Here is a 21689-nt window from a genome sequence, read left to right as displayed (position 1 = left end):
CCACAATCACTCAAGGCATTCCCCAAGGCTCCGTACTCGGCCCCCTCCTCTTCATCATCTACATCCTCCCCCTTGGTCAGATACTCCGCCACTTCAATCTGGACTTCCACTGTTACGCTGATGACACCCAGATTTACCTTGGCACCAAATCCCCCCACAACCCCCCCTCTCCCATATCAACTCCTGTTTGTCAGCTATAAAAACCTGGATGCAACATAATTTCCTCAAACTCAACAGCGACAAGACAGAATCCCTCCTCATAGGCTCCAAAGCCACACTCAGCAAAATCAATAACCCCACTCTCACCATCGACGGCACCACTGTCTCCCCATCTCCCCAGGCCCGCAACCTTGGCGTGATCTTTGATTCCACCCTCTCCCTTGAGCCTCACATCCGCCATGTCATTAAAACCTCCTTCTTTCATCTCCGCAACATCGCCAAACTCAGACCCTCTCTCACACCGCCTGCTGCTGAAAGACTCATCCATGCCTTCATCTCCTCCCGACTGGACTATTGCAATTCACTTCTCCTTGGCATCAGGTCCACCTACATCAACCGACTCCAACTGGTCCAGAACGCAGCCGCCCGACTCATCACCCACACCAAATCCTGGCATCACATCACTCCAGTCCTCAAAAAACTTCACTGGCTTCCCATCTCCCACCGGATCACCTACAAAATCCTGGTCCTCACCTACAAAGCCCTCCACCATCTGCCCCCCCCCATATCTCACTGACCTCCTCTCCCCCTACCAACCCTCACGGTCCCTCAGATCCACATCAGCCGGTCTCCTCTCCATCCACAAGTCCAACCTCCGCAGTTTTGGGGACAGAGCCTTCTCCAGGGCAGCTCCCAGGCTCTGGAACTCCCTCCCCCAACTGATCCGCAATTCCGTGTCCCTCACCATCTTCCAGTCCCGCCTCAAGACCCATCTCTTCACCTCTGCCTATCCTTAGCCCCACGTCCCCATCCCTTTTCATCTGTGCATTAATTGCCTCATACTGTGTTTTGTATTGAATTCTGTCTTTACTTTGTGTACTAGTCATGTCTCTACTATTTATTTCATTCCCCTTACATGTTTTTCCTCTACATGCTCAATTTTTGTAAGGTGTCCTTGAGACTCTTGAAAGGCGCCCATAAATAAAATTTATTATTATTATTATACAGGGCAAGATGAGCAAGTTTACTGATGATACAAAGTGGGTGGTTTTGCAGATAGTGAAGATGGTTGTGAAAGATTGCAGCAGGATCTGGATCGATTAGCCAGGTGGGCGGAGGAATGGTTGATGGAATTTAATACAGAGAAATGTGAGGTGTTGCATTTTGGGACGTTGAACAAGGGCAGGACCTACACAGTGAATGGTCGGCTTCTGGATAGTGTTGTAGAGCAGAGGGATCTAGGAGTACAGGTGCATGGTTCCTTGAAGGTCGAGTCGCAGGTAGATAAGGTGGTCAAAAAGGCTTTTGGCACTTTGGCCTTCATCAGTCTGAGTATAGAAGTTGGGAGGTCATGTTGCAGTTGTATAAGACGTTGGTGAGACTGCATTTAGAGTATTGTGTTTAGTTCTGGGCACCATGTTATAAGAAAGATGTTGTTACACTTCAAAGGGTTCAGAGAAGATTTACAAGGATGTTGCCAGGACTAGAAGGTCTGAGCTATAGGGAGAGGTTGAGTAGGCTAGGACTCTACATCTTGGAGCACAGGAGGATGAGGGGTGATCTTATAGAGTGTATAAAATAATGAGAGGAATAGATCGGGTAGATGCACAGTCTCTTGCCCAGAGTGAGCAAATCGATGACCAGAGGACATGGTTTAAGGTGAAGGGGAAAAAATGTAACAGGAATCTGAGGGGTATCCTTTTCACACAAAGGGTGTATGGAACAAGCTGCCAGAGGAGGTAGTTGAGGCTGGGACTATCCCACATTACTCAGGAAATAACCACATTAGTCAGGAAATGGTTTTAGGTAAACTGTTGGGACTGAATATAGACAATAGACAATAGACAATAGGTGCAGGAGTAGGCCATTCGGCCCTTCGAGCCAGCACCGCCATTCAATGTGATCATGGCTGATCATCCCCAATCAGTACCCCGTTCCTGCCTTCTCCTCATATCCCCCGACTCCGCTATCTTTAAGAGCCCCATCTAGCTCTCTCTTGAAAGCATCCAGAGAACCGGCCTCCACCGCCCTCTGAGGCAGAGAATTCCACAGACTCACCACTATCTGTGAGAAAAAGTGTTTCCTCGTCACTGTTCTAAATGGTTTAATCCTTATTCTTAAACTGTGGCCCCTAGTTCTGGACTCCCCCAACATCGGGAACATGGTTCCTGCCTCTAGCGTGTCCAAACCCTTAATAATCTTATATGTGCTCACCAATGCTCACCAGATTTCCGCACTCTTTTGCTGAACTCCTCTCTACTGCAAGATATCTCTCACCATGGCACACAACAGCAACATACACTTTGGGACTCTCATGCATGACGTCAGAGGTTGGTGGCTCTCCTCATTACAGAATTATCATTGCCACATTTCTTCCTGTTGTACTTACGTTTGGCTTGATTGTATTCATCTGATTTGAATGGATGGCACGCAAACAAATGTTTTTCACTGTGTCCAGGTGCATGTGACAATAATAAACTTAAACCTATTTGCTCCTCCCTCCACCCCTAAACCTAACTACAATCTGAACATGCTCCTAGGACACAGCCATAACTGTGACAATGCACACCAACTTCACAGTGGTAAATACATCATACACGATGGGCAAGACAAATGCCTCCAGGACCTCCGTGTCAATCTCAAAATCATTGTAATCCCTGGCTTATGTGACTGAAGGCACATAAATCCCCAGGGCCTAATGGTCTGCATCCCAGAGTACTCAAGGAGGTGGCCCTAGGAATCGTGGGTGCATTGGTGATCATTCTCCAATGTTATTTCGACTCTGGATCAGTTCCTGTGGACTGGAGGGTAGCCAATGTAACTCCACTTTTTAAGAAAGGAGGGAGGGAGAAAACGGGGAATTATAGACCAGATAGTCTTACATCTGTAGTGGGGAAGATGCTGGAGTCAATTATTGAAGATGTTATAGCAGCGCATTTATAAAGCAATGACAGGATTGGTCAAAGTCAGTATGGATTTACGAAGGGGAAATCATGCTCGACTAATCTTCTGGAACATTTTGAGGATGTAACAAGTAGAAAGGGAGAGCCAGTGAATAATCATAGGATCCATGTGCCTATCCAAAAACCTTTAAACGCCACTATCGTATCTGCCTCCACCATCACCCCGGGCAGCGCATTCCAGGCGCCCAGCACATTTGGGGCGGCACGGTGGCGCCGCGGTAGAGTTGCTGCCTCACAACACTGGAGACCCGGGTTCGATCCTGACTACGGGTGCTGTCTCTACAGAGTTTGCACGTTCTCCCCGTGACCTGCGTGGGTTTTCTCCGGGTGCTCAGTTTCATCCCACACTCTAAAGACGTGCAGGTTTGTAGGTTAATTGGCCTCGGTAAAATTCTAACTTGTCCCTATTGTGTGTAGGATAGTGCTAGTGTGCGGGGATCGCTGGTCAGTGTGGACTAGGTGGGCCGAAGGGCCTGTATCTCTAAACTAAACTAAATAAGGTATTCAATAGACAATAGACAATAGGTGCAGGAGTAGGCCATTCGGCCCTTCGAGCCAGCACCGCCATTCAATGTGATCATGGCTGATCATCCCCAATTAGTACCCCGTTCCTGCCTTCTCCCCGTATCCCCTGACTCCGCTATCTTTAAGAGCCCTATCTAGCTCTCTCTTGAAAGTATCCAGAGAACCGGCCTTCACCATCCTCTGAGGCAGAGAATTCCACAGACTCACAACTCTCTGTGTGAAAAAGTGTTTCCTCATCTCCGTTCTAAATGGCTTACCCCTTATTCTTAAACTGTGGCTCCTGGTTCTGGACTCCCCCAACATCGGGAACATGTTTCCTGCCTCCAGCATGTCCAAGCCCTTAACAATCTTATATGTTTCAATGAGATTTCCTCTCATCCTTCTAAACTCCAGAGTGTACAAGCCCAGCTGCTCCATTCTCTCAGCATATGACAGTCCCGCCATCCCGGGAATTAACCTATGCTGCACCCCCTCAATAGCAAGAATGTCCTTCCTCAAATTAGGGGACCAAAACATTGTTATAGAACCTGCCTCACTACCCCCTCTAGCAGCTTGACCCATTTCCCCGTATGTTTCCTGATTACTATTCTATTCACTCCCACCTCTGTTCCAAGAAGGTCCGCCTATAGAAAGCTCTGTCCTTCCCTGAGAGGATGGAAGGTTGTTGATCTGAAATATTAATTCCATTTTTCCATTCCAGTCCAAAAGGCACAACAGAGGATGTACTTCCTACGGCAGCTGAGGAAGCACAATCTGCCACAGGCAATGATGGTCGATTATCATAGAGTCTGTCCTCACCGTCTCCATCATGGTCTGGTTTGGCTCAGCCACCAAGCACGACACCCGGAGGCTGCAGCGAATCGTCCGATCAGCTGAGAAGCTTATTGGCTGCAACCTTCCCTCCATTGATGAACTGTACACTGCAAGGGCCAGGAAGAGAGCGGGTAAGATCATCTCTGACCCCTCTCACCCTGGCCACAAACTCTTTGAATCACTTCCCTCTGGAAGGCGACTCCGTTCTGTCAAAGCTGCCACAGCCAGACATAAAAACAGCTTTTTTCCAAGAATAGTAGCTCTACTCAACAGCCAAAAATCTGTAGCCTCCCTTTGATCTGGTATTTTATTTAATTCACATGTATAATCAATAATGTTTTATTATTAATGTTTAATGTTTTATGTGTCATTCCTAACTGTCACTGTATGTCATGTTGTCACTTGCGGGCGGAGCACCAAGGCAAATTCCTTGTATGTGAATACTTGGCCAATAAACTTATTCATTCATTCATTCACTTCCCTCACCGCTGACATTCAGTGTCTCCCACGCCCTCAACTTCAATACAAGATGCTGCTCTTCATCTGCTGTGGTATGAAATATAAGAGCAAGAGCGGTCAGGCTGGAGTTATATAAACTACTAGATAAGCTTGAATACTGGATACAATTGTGGTTGCCACAGCAATAGAAGGATGTGACAATACTTAGGAGAAAGTGCAAACTGATGGAACATGTTACCGGGGTTTGAAAGTTTTTTCTTTGTGAAAAAGGAGATAACAGGAGAACGTAGGAAAGACATTTGAGGAAGGACATTCTTGCTATTGAGGGAGCCCAATGTAGGTTTACAAGGTTAATTCCCGGGATGGCAGAACTGGCATATGTTGATAGAATAGAGCTGCTGGGCTTGTATACTCTGGAATTTAGAAGGATGAGAGGTTATCTTATTGAAACATAAAAGATTATTGAGGAATTGGACACACTAGAGGCAGGAAACATGTTCTCGATGTTGGGGGAGTCCAGAACCAGGGGCCACGGTTTAAGAATAAGGTATAGGCCAGTTAGAACGGAGATGAGGAAACATTTTTATACACAGAGAGATGTGAAACTGTGGAATTCTCTGCCGCAGAAGGCAGAAGGATTCTCTGGATGTTTTCAAGAGAGAGTTAGATAGAGCTCTTAAAGATAGCGGAGTCAGGGGATATGGGGAGAAGGCAGGAACGGGGTACTGATTGAGGATGATCAGCCATGATCACAGTGAAAGGTGGTGATAGCTTGAAGGGCTGAATGGCCTACTCCTGCACCTATTGTCTATTGTCACAAAATACATGAAACATGAAATTAAAATGACGAGTGGAAAGGCTTGGGGGATGTGCAAAGATTGGGGAGGTGGGGGTCAGTCTCAGTCGACCCCACGACAGAAGGGGGAGGAGTTGTACAGTTTGATAGCCACGGGGAAGATGGATCTCCTGTGGCGTTCTGTGCTGCATCTTGGTGGAACCAGTCTGTTGCTGAAGGTGCTCCTCAGGTTGACCAGTGTGTCATGGAGGGGGTGAGCTGTATTGTCCAGGATGCTCCACAGTTTGAAGAGCATCCTCCCCTCCTAGACCAACCTCCCGTGAATCCAACTCCAACTCCGCCCCCAGGACGTAGCCAGACTTCCTGATGAGTTTGTTAATCCTAATATACACTCTGTATTAAACACCTCATCCTCCTGCACTCTAAACAATAAAGTTCCAGCCTGCATAACCACTACTCATAGCTCAGGACCTCTAGTCCTGGCAACATCCTTGATCCCAAATCGCACCAGCTTCTCATTTCCACCCAACAAACAGCTACCAGCTATCATTGTTACTTTTTTGCAAAAACGTTCATTCATTGTTCTTTATCTCTCCATCATTGTCTATATATCTCATTTCGCTTTTCCCCAACCAGCCTGAAGAAGGGTCTCGGCCCGAAACACGACCCACTCCTTCTCTCCAGAGATGCTGCCTGTCCCGCTGAGTTACTCCAGCATTTTGTATCTATGCTTGATTCTGATTATGTGGGTGGGCATGGTCTTAGTGAAACACGGAAAGCCTCCACCATTTGTTTATGATATACTAAGGAAAGGAAGCATAATTTGACCTGACACTCCGTCAGTGGTTATCAAGTACTTCACTTATTGATCTGCCAACATTTCAATGACCTTTAGTTTGGCACAGATGATAGAGCCTTCTCGACACTTTTAACAAAGATGTCTGGGACATGCCTGACATATTTTGAAAATTGCACTGTTAAATTATGTGTGAACTGTGCTGCACATTTTTAAAATGTATCGAGAACACATTTGTTGGATTGATTGACTGATTTACGAATAAGGGCTAAGTCATTTAGAACGGAGATGAGGAAACATTTCTATCTAGCTCTCTCTTGAAAGTATCCAGAGAACCGGCCTCCACCACCCTCTGAGGCAGAGAATTCCACAGACTCACCACTCTGTGATAAAGTGTTTCCTCGTCTCCGTTCTAAATGGCTTATTCCTTATTCTTAAACTGTGGCCCCTGGTTCTGGACTCCCCCACCATCGGGAACATGTTTCCAGCCTCTAGCGTGTCCAAACCCTTAATAATCTTATTGAACGGGCTGCCCGAGGAGGTAGTTGAAGCAGATATTATCGCAACGTTAAAATACATTTGGACAGGTACATGGATAGGACAGGTTTAGAGGAATATGGGGGGACAGTGGCAGGTGGGACTAGTATAGATGGGACATCATGGTTGGTGTGGACAAGTTGGGTTGAATGACCTGTTTCCGTGCTGCAGGACTCTATGACTATGGCAGAGTTAGTTACCCTGGGCATGGTGGAGGCTGAGCGTGGAGTGGATGGGGTGGGGATGGCAAGGGCCTGCAAGCGAGAGCTGCCTGTGGCCACAGCGTTCCTCCAGCAGACTGTTTGTTGCTCCAGATTCCACCGTTTGCTGTCTCTTGTGTAAGGCCTTGGCCTTACTTTGCTGTTTCACTGTTTAATTTGTTTTACTATCAGCATAAATCCATCAAATGAAACCTACTTTCATTGTCTAAGTTCAACATGGGACCATTGAGAAAGTTTGGGTTGAATCCAGGGCAGTGTCTAAGGCAAACGTCTGAGAAAGAACTCTCTGCACAAGTTGTGGAGCTAACCGAACACGGGTCTACCTTGCTGTACAAGAATGTTTTCACTGAAACGTAGCTCCACTCCCTCTTGATTCGCTGCCCATCCCCTTGCACTGGGAATGCATTTCCACTCTGAGAATCCAGGATGAAGCACATTCCTTGTCTTTGGAAGTGCAGTCACAATGTTGGAATGGGAATGAATACGAGACAGAGCCAGAGCTTGCAGATGCGACTCTGATGCTGCCTGTATCCTAATCATTCCCGCACTATCACACATCCCTTGGACATGTTGTTCTCCCAAAATATATGGTCCCCATCTTAGCTGTTTAATAGAAGGATTAACACTATAAGGTCACCCATTTCTCCATGGAACACAGAGTGCTGGCATAACTCAGCGGGTCAGGCAGCATCTCTGGAGGACATGGATAGGCAAAGTTTTGGGTCAGGCCCCATCTTCAGACTATAAAAAGGTCCTGACCCAAAACACTAGCCGCCCAATTCCCACGGTATTTGCCTGACCCGCTGGGATGCGCCAGTACTTTGTGTTCTATGTAAGAATCCAGCATTGACGCCTATATCTCACGCCTAAATCTCACCCATTTCTCACCCAGTCCTGTCCCTCTTTCTTCTCCCCCCCCCCCCTTTCCTTTCACTCATCTGGTTTTACATTTAACTCCTCTAATCTCTTTAACCAACACCCTTGTGTCTCCTTTTCATCTCCAGCCTATGTCGCTTACTTGGCAGATGGAGTTTATCCTTAGCAATAAACGCAACTATATCCTAGGCCTTCCTAACCAACCCATCTCTACCTGTGCTGTCACCTTCAGTGAGCTATGAGCTTGGACTCCAAGATCCCGCTGCACATCAGTATGCCTTTAAAGATCTTGCCATTAGCTGTATACTCTCTCCTGACTTTCAACCTCCCAAAGTGCCCCATCCGCACACTTGTTCGGGTTAAACTCCACCTGCCAATTCTCCACCCATATCAGCAGGTGATCTTTCTGCTGCTGTACTTGTGAGGCTTCCCCACTGTCCGCAACTCCTCCAATGTTGGTGCCATATGACAATAAAACACTCTTGACTCTAGACCCTCTTCCAATAGCTCAGGTTCTCAAGTCCTGGCAACATCCTTGTGGTTTTGCCCGAACCTTATTGACCCTGGTCTTTAACTGACCCTCACTGATATTTCATTGGTCCTATCACTCCTACACCAAGGACCAAATTCTCAGTTGGCTCAAAGAAGGTGACCTTCTTAGATCTGGATGTAGAACGCTGACAAGCTCTAGGTACAGCATCACTCAGCACTGGACAATTTTTGTTTTACATTTACTCCAAGCCAATTAAACTACAAACCTGTATCCGTCTTTGGAGTGTTGGAGTAAACCGAAGATCTCGGAGAAAACCCACGCAGATCACGGGGAGAACATACAAACTCCGTATAGACAGCACCCGTAGTTGGGATCGAACCCGGGTCTCTGGCGCTGCATTTTGCTGTAAGGTAGCAACTCTACCGCTGTGCCACCATGACTGCAGCGGTAGAGTAATACAGCGTGCAAATAGACCCTTCGGCCCAACTTACCCATGCCGACCAGCATGGCCCGTCGGCACTAGTCCTGCCTGCCTGCACATCCCTCTGAACCTTTCCTATCCATGTACCTGTCCAAATGTTTTTGTAAATGTTGGAATAGTCCCTGCCTCAACTACCTCCTCCAGCAGCTTGCTTCATACACCCACCACCCGTTGTGTAAAAAAGATGCCACTAGGTTCTTATTAAATCTTTCCCCCCCTCACCTTAACCTATGTCCTCTGGTCCTCGATTCCCGTAGTCTGGGTAAAAGATTGTGCATTTACCTGATCTATTCCACTCTCGAGTTGATACATTTCTATAAGATCACCCCTCATCCTCCTGGGCTCCAAGGAATAGAGTCCTAGCCTGCTCAGCTTCCCCTTGTAAGTAATTTCCTTGAATCAGGGCACGTATGAGGGTACTTCATTAACTCTTAATGCTCTCAGGACATCTAAAGATGCAGAATTAACATTGGTCTGACATGGTTAGTCACATCCCTGGAATAGATTTATGCAAGGAGGAGAATTCAGTCATTTAAGCCATTGAGTTCCAGAAAACATCTTATTGAAACGGTGATCTTATTGAAACATATAAGATTATTAAGTGTTTGGACACGCTAGAAGCAGGAAACATGTTCCCGATGTTGGGGGGGTCCAGAACCGGGGCCACAGTTTAAGAATAAGGGGTAAGCCATTTAGAATGGAGACGAGGAAACACTTTTTCTCACAGAGAGTTGTAAGTCTGTGGAATTCTCTGCCTCAGAGGGTGGTGTAGGCCGGTTCTCTGGATGCTTTCAAGAGAGAGCTAGATAGGGCTCTTAAAGATAGCGGAGTCAGGGGATATGGGGAGAAGGCAGGAACGGGGTACTGATTGGGGATGATCAGCCATGATCACATTGAATGGCGGTGCTGGCTTGAAGGGCCGAATGGCCTACTCCTGCACCTATTGTCTATTGTCTATTGTCTAAAGTACTGGAGAGAATACTGTTGACTAAGCTAGAAATGTATGTCCTTACTACTGACAATCAGTTTGGGTTCAAAAGAAAACATGGAACTGACCTGTGTATCTATGCTCTTAAAGAGATTGTGTTCAGGTACACAAGCCTGAATTCATCTGTATTCCTATGTTTTATTGATGCGTCCAAGGCATTTGATAGAATTAATCATGAACAATTGTTTGTAAAATTGCTAGATAGAGGTGCCCCTAAATTCTTAGTGAGAATTTTAGTGTTTTGGTATGCCCATCAAACGTTTCAGGTTAAATGGGACAATGTTGTATCTGTTCCATTCTGTGTTAGTAACGGAGTGCGGCAAGGAGGAATTTTGTCTCCTATTTTATTTAATGTTTATATGGATGAATTGTCAAATCAGTTAAATAGGTTAAAAACTGGCTGTCTTGTGGGCAATACTATTGTTAATCATCTTATGTATGCAGACGACCTGGTCCTGCTCTGTCCATTTAGTGCTGGGCTGCAGCAGATGCTGAAGGTGTGCTTTCAGTATGGCCTTGATTATGACATAAAGTGTAATGCTAAGAAAAGCCGCATAATGATAGTTAGAAGCGCTGAGGACAGGAAATCAACTTTTCCGACCTTTTATTTGTCAGACAGTCCTCTTGCTGTGTGTGAGGAAATTAAATACTTAGGTCATGTCATATCTGATGACTGGACGGATGACAAAGACCTCTACCGACAGCGCTGTAAAATTTATCTTCAAGCCAACATGCTTATAAGGAAGTTTTCTATGTGCTCTGACTCTGTGAAGTGTTCCCTGTTCAGAACCTACATCACACCGTTATATACTGCTCAATTGTGGTCTAACTATAAGAAAAAGAGTATGCAGAGGCTCAAGGTAGCATACAATGATGCAATGAGGTTGCTGCTTCGTGTCCCTAGGTGGCATAGTGCCAGTCAATTGTTTGTGTCCACTAGAGAGCCAACCTGTGAGGCACTCTTAAGACAGCTGATGTTTAGTTTTATGTGTCGCCTGGACAAATCAGAGAACCACATAATTGAAGCCCTAGTCAGCCCTCTGAAAAGCTGCTATAGATTCACTTCTAGGCTAAGACGGCATTGGTGCAATAGCTTGTATATCTTATAGGCTAATATGCAATTTTTAATGTATCTTTGTATCTCCTTATACTGTATGATGTGTTATATGGACCTGTGTCTGAAATAAAGCTTTAATAATAATAATAATAATATTGTCTCTGTGCCAAGGTCTTCAAAAAATACTTCATTTCAAACACGCCCCAGCTGACTATCCAGATAACAGATGGCGAGTCTCTAATATACGCCACATTCAACCAAAAGCAATCTTGTCTATAGTTGGACATCGTATCTGGGTGCCTGGATCAATGGGAGTAGATTGCAGCTTGTGAGAGACTATGAGGAGGAAACAATGGGGAACACACCATTTGTGATCCACACATTGTCAGCCTCACTCTCTCCAGTACAAGGGAGTTACACCCTCAGCTTAGATGGTTAAACTCTATCTGCCATTTCTCTAAGAGAGAACTGCAGATGCCGGAGAAATCGAAGGTAGACAAAAATGCTGGAGAAACTCAGCGGGTGAGGCAGCATCTGTGGAGCGAAGGAATAGGTGACCTTTCGGGTCCATAGATGCTGCCTGACCCGCTGAATTTCCCCAGCATTTTTGTATACCTTCTGCCACTTCTCTGCACATTTCTGCAACTGATCTATAATGCCGCTGAATCTCCCAACTGTCTGCAGCTCTTTCACTTTTGTTGCTGTCAGCAAGCTTACTCACCACAGCCCATCTACATTGACGTCTAGGTCATTTATATATATCGCAAACAGCACAAACGATCGCGGTGGTGCAGCGGTAGAGTTGCTGCCTTACAGCGAATGCAGCGCCGGAGACCCGGGTTCCATCCTGACTACGGGTGCTGTCTGTACGGAGTTTGCTCGTTCTCCCCGTGACCTGCGTGGGTTTTCTCCGAGATCTCGGGTTTACTCCCACACTCCAAAGACGCACAGCTTTGGAGGTTAATTGGCTTGGTATAAATGTAAATTGTCCCTAGTGGGTGTAGGATTGTGTTAGTGTGCGGGGATCGCTGGTTGGCGCGGACCCGGTGGACCGAAGGTCATGTTTCCGCGCTGTATCTCTAAACTAAACTTAACTAAAGGTCCAAGCTTGACTAATCTCTCCCTATAGCTCAGGCCCTCAAAGCCAGGTAGATGCTGGATAGGTGTTGCCTTTAACCTAAAATCTAGTGTTGATGGCTCTGAGCAAATGGTCCTCACCATCTCCTCATCATGCCCGTGAATTTTGTCCATTTATGGTGGCACAGGTAGTGCCGCAGCCTCACGGCGCCAGAGACCCAGATTCGATCCTGACCTCATGTGCTGCCTATGTGGAGTTTGCACCACCCTGTGACCGTGTGGGTTTCCTCCGGCTGTTCCAGGTGCTTTATTGTCATGTGCACCAAGGTATAATGGAATACTTTGCAGCATAGAAAATAGGTGCAGGAGGAGGAGGCCATTTGGCCCTTCGGGCCTGCATGTCTCCCACACTTCCACATCCCAAAGATGTGCGGGCTTGTAGGTTAATTTGCCTCCCTAGTGTGCAAGGAGTGGATAGAAAAGTGAGATAGAATCATAGAAACATAGGTGCAGGAGTAGGCCCTTCGAGCCAGCACCGCCATTCAATATGAGCATGGCTGACCATCCAGCTGACCTGCTTTTTCCCCCATATCCCTTGATTCCGTTAGCCCTAAGAGCTAAATCTAACTCTCTCTTGAAAACATCCAGTGAATTGGCCTCCACTGCATTCTGTGGCAGAGAATCCCACAGATTCACACCTCTCTGGGTGAAAAAGATTTTCCTCATCTCAGTCCTAAGTGGCCGACCCCGTATTCTTAAACGGTGACCCCTGGTTCTGGACTCCCCCAACACGGGGAACATTTTTCCTGCTTAACATAGAACTAGTGTGAACGGGCGATCGATGGTAGGCGTTGTCTCGGGGGGGTGGAGAGCCTGGTTCCATGATGTAGCTCTCAACTTTAAAGTAATTAAGTTGCTCAGACTGAGATTGCTGAGATTTATGTGCATTGTGATGTGAGAATAGGTTTTGTGCCGATGTTGATCTTGACATTAGAAGTTCTGGTTGGATGAATCATCAACCAGAACATCTGATGCCCAAATCGACCTACCTTTCATTACTCTGAACATCACATCAAAGCGCTGACAATAGACAATAGACAATAGACAATAGGTGCAGGAGTAGGCCATTCGGCCCTTCGAGCCAGCACCGCCATTCAATGTGATCATGGCTGATCATCCCCAATCAATACCCCGTTCCTGCCTTCTCCCCACATCCCCTGACTCCGCTATCATTAAGAACCCTATCTATATAGGAACGGGGTACTGATTTGGGATGATCAACCATGATCACATTGAATGGTGGTACTGGCTCGAAGGGCCGAATGGCCTATTCCTGCACCAATTGTCTATTATCTGTTGTCTATTAAAGTGGAGATTGATAGATTCTTGATTAGTAAGGATGCCAAAGGTTATGGGGAGAAGGCAGGAGAATGGGGTTGAGGGGGAAAAATAGATCAGCCATGCTCGAATGGTGGAGCAAACTCGATGGGCCGAATGGCCAAATTCTGCTCCTCTTTCTTCTTGTCTTGTGGTTGGGAGATAAGGACCACATCTGAGCCGGTGGGTGGACCGTTGAAAAGTCTGACAACAGAATGATCTACCCTGCTTACCACATTATTATAAAATAAAAGGTATTTGCAAAGTGAATTGTGGACGCAGCCCAGACCTTCACACAAACCAACCTCCGTTCTATTGACTCCATCTACACCTCACGCTGCCTCGGCAAGGCCAGCAGCATCATCAAGGACCAGTCACACACTGGCCACTCCCTCTTCTCCCCTCTCCCATCGGGCAAAAGGTACAGAAGTGTGTAAACGCACACCTCCAGATTCAGGGACAGTTTCTTCCCAGCTGTTATCAGGCAACTGAACCATCCTACCACAACCAGAGAGCGGTCCTGAACTACTATTGACCTCATTGGTGACCCTCGGACTATCCTTGATCGGACTTTGCTGGCTTTACCTTGCACTAAACGTTATTCCCTTACCATGTATCTGTACATTGTGGACGGCTCGATTGTAATCATGTATTGTCTTTCCGCTGACTGGTTAGCGCGCAACAAAAGCTTTTCACTGTACCTCGGTACACGTGACAATAAACTAAACTGGACTGAACTTCAGATAAACTTAAGAATTAATTCATCTTTAGTCACCCTGCTTGTGTTTTTACATAAATCCAGATACCTTCAGAAGATTTGTCCCAACATTCTCCTGGTAATAACTTGCTTTGATCCATCCGTTCCATCTATTTGAAGTTCTCATTTAAAGGTAAAATATTTTAACTCGCATGAAATTAGCTCTAAAAGATCATTAGTATTTCACTCACAGTCTTGGCTACAAAATAGTGCTGTTGTATCAATATGGTTTTGAAATTGATTGTCTGACCAGCAATAAAACATATTCTCGGTTTCCTCATACAGAAATAGTGCAGGAGTTAAACGAATCGCAGTTTCCAGCTGTTGCAAAAAACCCTAGAAATATTACTATCTAATTCCACTGAAAGATACAATGCTATCCAATTAAATTAATTAAACACCTTCTACTACCTAAGTTCACAATGGAGGGTTTTATCTACACACGCCCCATAGAACACATCAATCAGGTTGCATTACAGATTGGTCTGTATAGGTGACGTTTCACAGAGTGCTGGAGTAACTCAGCGGGTCAGGCAGCATCTGTGGAGAACATGGATAGGTGACGTTTCACAGAGTGCTGGAGTAACTCAGCGGGTCAGGCAGCATCTGTGGAGAACATGGATAGGTGACGTTTCACAGAGTGCTGGAGTAACTCAGCGGGTCAGGCAGCATCTGTGGAGAACATGGATAGGTGACGTTTCACAGAGTGCTGGAGTAACTCAGCGGGTCAGGCAGCATCTGTGGAGAACATGGATAGGTGACGTTTCACAGAGTGCTGGAGTAACTCAGCGGGTCAGGCAGCATCTGTGGAGAACATGGATAGGTGACGTTTCACAGAGTGCTGGAGTAACTCAGCGGGTCAGGCAGCATCTGTGGAGAACATGGATAGGTGATGTTTCACAGAGTGCTGGAGTAACTCAGCGGGTCAGGCAGCATCTGTGGAGAACATGGATAGGGGACGTTACACAGAGTGCTGGAGTAACTCAGCGGGTCAGGCAGCATCTGTGGAGAACATGGATAGGTGACGTTACACAGAGTGCTGGAGTAACTCAGCGGGTCAGGCAGCATCTGTGGAGAACATGGATAGGTGACGTTTCACAGAGTGCTGGAGTAACTCAGCGGGTCAGGCAGCATCTGTGGAGAACATGGATAGGTGACGTTTCTGGTCAGGACTCTTCCTCAGACTGACCCGAAACGTCACCTATCCACGTTCTCCACAGATGCTGTCTGACCCGGCCCGTTGTGTAAACATGCACCAGCATTCCTTGTGACGACGTTTGGACAGGCCAGGTCTAGCTGCCAAACGCAGGCAGGTGGGACGAGCGTAGTTGGGCATGATGGTTGGCGTGGATGAGCTGGGCCGATGGCCCTGGTTACGTGCGGTTACGTGCGATTCTTGCGTATGGCGGGCACACCCTAAAGTCGGCACGACTCCAGGACTGTAAGTGCAGGAAAGCACATAGCGACAGTTCCTTTTCTCACGGCCCCATCACAGTGTCACCACGAGTGCACATTCATGAGCCCCTGCGTCACTTGGTTGCAAGCGAGCTGGCGGAAACACAAACACAACATGATACCGTTGGGTCTTTGTTTTCAACACAACTGTTCTCAAATAATTTGGCACTAATCTCATTGTTTAAATATTTAAGTCACTTGTGTCATTTTACTTTTATGAGGACACACAAAGATCCTTTTGCATCATTCAGCTTCTCTTGCATCATCCCAAAGTAACATCCTAAAGCATTCTGAAACAAAAACAAACCACTGGGCCTCATCTGTGGGTTCAAGAAATGTGGTGAGGCCACATTTAGAGCATTGTCAGCGAAACATAGACAATAGGTGCAGGAGTAGGCCATTCGGCCCTTCAAACCAGCACCGCCATTCAATGTGATCATGGCTGATCATCCCCAATCAGTACCCCGTTCCTGCCTTCTCCCCATATCCCCTGACTCCGCTATTTTTAAGAGCCCTATCTAGCTCTCTCTTGAAAGTATCCAGAGAACCGGCCTCCACCACCCTCTGAGGCAGAGAATTCCACAGACTCACAACTCTGTGTGAAAAAGTGAGAGATCACATTTGTCATGGACAATAGACAATAGGTGCAGGAGTAGGCCATTCAGCCCTTTGATCATCCCCAATCAGTACCCCGTTCCTGCCTTCTCCCCATATCCCCTGACTCCGCATTTTGACCCATCAAGTCTACTCTGGCCTTCAATCACAGCTGATCTATCTCTCCTTCTTAATCATATTCCCCTGTCTTCTCCCCATAACCCTTGACACAAGTACTAATCAAGAATCTATCTATCTCTGCCTTACAAACAATTATTGAATCCATAGTACACAAAATTGCTGGAGGAACTCAGCGGGTGCAGCAGCATCTATGGAGCGAAGGAAATAGGCGACGTTTCGGGCCGAAACCCTTCTTCAGTTTAGTCACTCTGTTACAGGAAGGATGTTGTCAAGCTGGAAAAGGTGCAGAAAAGATTCACGAGGATGTTGCCAGGACTAGAGGGTGTGAGCTATAGGGAGAGGTTGAGTAGGCTGGGTCTCTATTCCTTGGAGTGCAGGAGGATGAGGGGAGATCTTATAGAGGGGTATAAGATCATGAGGGGAATAGATCGGGTCTTTTACCCCGAGTAGGGGAATCAAGAACAAGAGAACATAGATTTAAGGTGAGAGGGGAATGATTTACTAGGAACCTGAGGGGGCAACATTTTTTACACAAAGGGGGGTAGATATAGTGAGAGAGCTGCCAGAGGAGACAGTTGAGGCAGGAGCTATCACAACGTTTAAAAAAGATTTGGACAGGTACATGGATAGGACAGGTTTAGTGGGATGTGTCAAACGCAGGTAGATGGGGCCAGTGTGGATGGGGTTGTCCGCATGGGCAAGTAGGGCCGAAGGGCCTGTTTCCACATTCTATGACTATGTAAAGGCATGGTGAAGGTGTTGAATCGAGATCTGGACCACACCAGAATTTTGCTCTTGACATAGAAGTGGCATACCCCACATATCCCATACCCCACATACATATACACATACACATACACATGCACATACACAGGCAAGGCCAGCAGCATAATCAAGGACCAGTCGCACCCTCCCTCTTCTCCCCTCTCCCATCAGGTAAAAGGTACAGAAGTGTGAAAATGCACACCTCCAGATTCAGGGACAGTTTCTTCCCAGCTGTTATCAGGCAACTGAACCATCCTACCACAACCAGAGAGCGGTCCTGAACTACTATCTACCTCACGCTGGAGAAACTCAGCGGGTGAGGCAGCATTTATGGAGCGAAGGAATAGGTGATGTTTCGGGTCGAGACTCTTCTTCAGACTGATGTGGGGGGGGGGGGGCAGGAAGAAGAAAGGAAGAGGCGGAGACAGTGGGCTGTGGGAGAGCTGGGAAGGGGAGGGGAAGGAGGGAGAAAGGAAGGACTACCTGAAATTGGAGGTCAATGTTCAGACAGCTGGGGTGTAAACTACCCAAGCGAAATGTGAGGTGTTGCTCTAGAATATCTTGCATAATTGGTTCACATTGAGCATAGAACAGCACAGGAATAGGCACTTCGGCCCACAATGTCCATGCCGAACAAGGTGGTCCTTCTATTGTATTGTATTGTATTGTATTCAAATTTATTGTCATTGTCTCAGTTAGAGACAACGAAATGAATTTCCCTTACAGGCAGTATCATAAAAATAAAAATAAATAAATAATAATAATAAATAATAAAACATATTAAAAATAAAATAGAATTTTAAAAAAAGCACAAACACTGAAAGTCCACGACACAACATAACACAGTGGCACCAAGGTGAGGAAGGCACCATAGTCCAGCCAGCCTCCCCTCCGTTCTTCCCAGATGTTCATCCGTGGTCTGGGCCTTCCTAGCACCCGCAGTCGCCGCCCCGGGCGGCCCGATGTTCAGGCCCTCACGCCGGGCTGGTGGAATGCCGACGCCGAACCCCGACGGTGAACATCCTCCTCAGCGGCCCGAACCTCCTGATCAGCCGCCTCCCGCAGCCGGAGTCTGCAGCTCCCGAGTCCGCAGGCCGAGCCGGGCGGAGTCGCAGGACCCCGCGTTGTTGATCAGCGCCGCCCGCGTTGGGAGCTCCGCAAACCGCAGCTCCATGATGTCGGTGCAGCAGGTCCAGCACTCCGGGCTCCAGACGGCGATCCCCGGTAAGGCATCGCCAGCCTCGCGATGTATCAGCGCTGTCCCGCCGCTGCTGGAGCTCTGGTCGCAGGAAAGTCCACGCCAATCCAGTAGGTAGGCCGCTGGTGGTGGGGGGGGGGGGGGCGAGGACGCGACTCGAATAAAAGTTGCGTCTTCACCAGGAAGCGGCTGAAGGACGGTATCCCCCGCACCGTGCCCTCTTCCCCCACATCAAAACACAAAAAAAACACAAAAAAAACACACTTTTACATAACTAAATAAACAAAAAAACAAAAAGATACCGGGCTGTAGGTGGAGGCAGCTGACGCCAGCGCCACCGGAAGTACTACAGTCGTCCTGCCTGCCCGCATTTGGCCTGTCAAGATAAGGTAATCTCCTCTGCCCACAGGTGATCATGTGGGATCTTATCTATGGATTGTTGCCAAATTATGGAATGTCTGCGGGTATTAGCTGGAATGAATGCATGGAGTCGTTTTGCTAAGGTAGGGAAATCAAGAACCAGGGGACAAAGGTTTAAGGCGAGAGGGGAAAGATTTGATAGGAACCTGAGGAACAACTTTCTCAGGGTGGGGTGGGTGTATGGAACGAGCTGCCAGAGGAGGTAGTTGAGGCAGGTACTATAACAGCATCTAAAAGGCATTTGTACAGTTACATAGATAGGAAAGGTTTAGACTAGAGGGATGTGGGCCAAATGTGAGCAGGTGGGACTTGCGTAGATAGGACATCTTGGTCGGATTGGACAAGTTGGGCTGACGGGTTGTTTTCCATGCCAATTGACAATAGACAATAGACAATAGGTGCAGGAGTAGGCCATTCGGCCCTTCGAGCCAGCACCGCCGTTTGACTATTATATGTATAAACTAACAGAACAAAGTCAGGCATTGGCATGTCATGCATTGATTCGTTTTTTTAAAGAGCTGTTTCATTATGATCCCATGTTTCTCTTAGTTTCATTCCAATTTTTTTCCATGTAGCTTTAACAATGTTTTTCCTTTCAAGTGCATATCAAATTCCTTTGGAAACCAGCAATTGAATCTGTTTCCCCTATCCTTTCAGGCCAAGAACGTCAGATGGCACCAACTTGCGGAAAACATGGGCATAAAATAACTCTTCTCATCTCCTCTCAGGTTATTTTAATAATAATAATAATAATAATACATTTTATTTATGGGTGCCTTTCAAGAGTCTCAAGGACACCTTACAAAGATTTAGCAGGTAGAGGAAAAACATGTAAGGGGAATGAAATAAATAGTAGAGACATGACTAGTACACAAAGTAAAGACAGAATTCAATACAAACACAATATGAGGCAATTCAAGCACAGATGAAAAGGGAGGGGGACGTGGGGCTAAGGATAGGCAGAGGTGAAGAGATGGGTCTTGAGGCGGGACTGGAAGATGGTGAGGGACACGGAATTGCGGATCAGTTGGGGGAGGGAGTTCCAGAGCCTGGGAGCTGCCCTGGAGAAGGCTCTGCCCCCAAAACTGCGGAGGTTGGACTTGTGGATGGAGAGGAGACCGGCTGATGTGGATCTGAGGGACCGTAAGGGTTGGTAGGGGGAGAGGAGGTCAGTGAGATATGGGAGGGCCAGATGGTGGAGGGCTTTGTACGTGAGGATCAGGATTTTGTAGGTGATCCGGTGGGAGATGGGAAGCCAGTGAAGTTGTTTGAGGACTGGAGTGATGTGATGCCAGGATTTGGTGTGGGTGATGAGTCGGGCGGCTGCGTTCTGGACCAGTTGGAGTCGGTTGATGTAGGTGGAGCTGATGCCAAGAAGAAGTGAGTTGCAATAGTCCAGTCAGGAGGAGATGAAGGCATGGATGAGTCTTTCAGCAGCGGGCGGTGTGAGAGAGGGTCTGAGTTTGGCGATGTTGCGGAGATGAAAGAAGGAGGTTTTAATGACATGGCGGATGTGAGGCTCAAGGGAAAGGGTGGAATCAAAGATCACGCCAAGGTTGCGGGCCTGGGGAGATGGGGAGACAGTGGTGCCGTCGATGGTGAGAGTGGGGTTATTGATTTTGCTGAGTGTGGCTTTGGAGCCTATGAGGAGGAATTCTGTCTTATCTTTGTTGAGTTTGAGGAAATTATGTTGCATCCAGGTTTTTATAGCTGACAAACAGGAGTTGGTATGGGAGAGGGGGGGGTTGTGGGGGGATTTGGTGCCGAGGTAGATCTGGGTGTCATCAGCGTAACAGTGGAAGTCCAGGTTGAAGTGGCGGAGTATCTGACCAAGGGGGAGGATGTAGATGATGAAGAGGAGGGGGCCGAGTACGGAGCCTTGGGGAACGCCTTGAGTGACTGTGGCTGTAGCAGAGGTGTGGTTGTGGAGAGAGATGAAGTGGGATCTGTTGGAAAGGTAGGAACGGAGCCAGCTGAGTGCAGAGCCTTCAATGCCGAGGTCTTTGAGTAGGATGTTATGGTTCACTGTATCGAAGGCTGCGCTCAGGTCGAGGAGGATGAGGATGTTGAGGGAACCAGTGTCAGCAGAGGTGAGGAGGTTGTTGAGGACTTTGAGTCGAGCAGTTTCTGTGCTATGGAGGGGGCGAAAGCCAGATTGGAGGGGTTCAAGTAGGTTATACGCAAGGAGGTGGGAATGAAGTTGTGACGCAACGATACGCTCCAGGGTTTTTGAAAGAAAGGGGAGGTTTGAGATTGGGCGGTAGTTAATGAGAGAGGAGGGATCAAGACCAGGTTTCTTTAAGATTGGTGTAACGGCAGCAGTTTTGAAAGTGGAGGGGACAATTCCTTGGGACAATGAGGAGTTGAAGAGATTAGTGAGGTAGGGGCAGAGAACGGGGAGGCAGGACTTCAGCAGGGGAGTGGGGAGAGGGTCGAGGGAGCAGGTGGTGGGTTTGGAAGAGCTGATGAGTTTGGAGATTTCAATAGGGGTGACCAGGTCAAACTGGGAGAGGAAGCAGTGTGGAGGAGGGGTAATTAGACAATAGACAATAGACAATAGGTGCAGGAGTAGGCCATTCGGCCCTTCGAGCCAGCACCACCATTCAATGTGATCGTGGCTGATCATCCCCAATCAGTACCCCGTTCCTGCCTTCTACCCATATCCCCTGACTCCACTATCTTTATCTAAGTATCCAGAGAACCGGCCTCTGAGACACTGCCATTCAATGTGATCATGCCTG

The sequence above is a fragment of the Amblyraja radiata genome, chromosome 4 (assembly GCF_010909765.2).
Source record: "Amblyraja radiata isolate CabotCenter1 chromosome 4, sAmbRad1.1.pri, whole genome shotgun sequence".
Classification (NCBI taxonomy): Eukaryota; Metazoa; Chordata; class Chondrichthyes; order Rajiformes; family Rajidae; genus Amblyraja; species Amblyraja radiata.
This window is presented reverse-complemented; position numbering follows the sequence as displayed.